At 50.9% G+C, this 1265-nt stretch overlaps 1 protein-coding gene across 1 annotated transcript in view; it reads left to right on the top strand.

Annotated features, from left to right (window-relative positions):
* The window catches only part of SLC1A1 (solute carrier family 1 member 1), an 84606-nt gene that overhangs the window by 53492 nt on the left and 29849 nt on the right, over window positions 1–1265 (top strand). The window lies entirely within an intron of this gene.

Raw genomic sequence — 1265 nt, 5'->3', positions numbered from 1 at the left:
TTAGGCTAGATATCAGGAGGCACTACTTCATGGTCAGGGCAGCTAGGATCTGGAACCAACTTCCAAGAGAAGTGGTGCTGGCTTCTACCCTGGGGGGTCTTTAAGAGGAGGCTAGATGAACACCTTGCTGGGGTCATTTGACCCCAGTACTCTTTCCTGCCATGGCAGGGTGTCGGACTTGATGATCTGCTCAGGTCCCTTCCAACCCTACAAACTATGAAACTTCACTGCAAAGCTAATTAGTCAACTCTGCAGCAAACCATGTGTATAGGTAAACCCAGCATGTTGTTTACTGCTCTTAGTTGGATAGGCTGTCTCACAGCAACATGCACCACACCTACCAGTAAGTGTTTGTAGGATTAGACTCTTTGATTGCAAAATCTCAGTAGATCATACTCTGAAACAGTATGGCTGCAAAGCACTTGTCTTAGTTCATAGATTGTAAGGCTGGAAGGGATCTTGGAAGATCATCGGGTCCAGCCCCCTGCATCAGGCAGGAAAGACAGCTGGGGTCAGGTGACCCCAGCAAGGTGACTGTCCAGTCTCCTTTTGAAAATTTCAAGGGTAGGTGATTGCACCACCTCTGGAGGGAGCTTATTCCACAATCTGGACACTAACTGTGAAGAATTTCTTCTTAATGTTGAGCCTGAAACAGTCTTCAAGGAGTTTGTGCCCATTACTCCTAGTTTTCCCCCAAGGATGCCCTGGTGAACAGTTTCATAGATTCATACATGTTAGGGTTGGAAGGGACCTAAGTAGGCCATCGAGTCCAAACCCCTGCCCTGGGCAGGAAAGAGCACTGGGGTCAGATGACCCCAGCTAGGTGGTTGTCCAGTCTCCTCTTGAAGACCCCAAGGGTAGGGAAGAGCACCACCTCCTTTGGAAGCCCATTCCAGATTCTGCCAACTCTTACTGTGAAGAAGTTCTTTCTAATGTCCAACCTAAATCTGCTCTCTGTCAATCTGTGGCCATTGTTCCTAATTACTCCAGGAGGTGCCCTAGAAAATAGAGCATCTCCTATTCCCTGCTGCCCTCCTCTGATGAATTTATAGGCAGACAGAAAATCACCTCTCAGCCTTCTCTTGCGAAGGCTGAAGAGATCTAGGCGCCGGTGCGCCCCGACTGGCCGCGCTCACCGCTCAGGTGATGGGGGCCAGCAGGAGCACAGGTGCTCCACCTGCGAGCACCAGCCAAGGAGTGGGAGCAGTCAGCTAAGGGAGGATCCCCCCACCCCATTGGTGAGATTGGCCATGCCCCCCCCCCCC

This window comes from Gavialis gangeticus, unplaced genomic scaffold (assembly GCF_001723915.1).
Source record: "Gavialis gangeticus isolate Ggan-Ray unplaced genomic scaffold, GavGan_comp1, whole genome shotgun sequence".
Taxonomy (NCBI): Eukaryota; Metazoa; Chordata; order Crocodylia; family Gavialidae; genus Gavialis; species Gavialis gangeticus.
The sequence above is the reverse complement of the archived record's forward strand: the minus strand, read 5'-3'. Positions and strand labels throughout refer to the sequence as shown.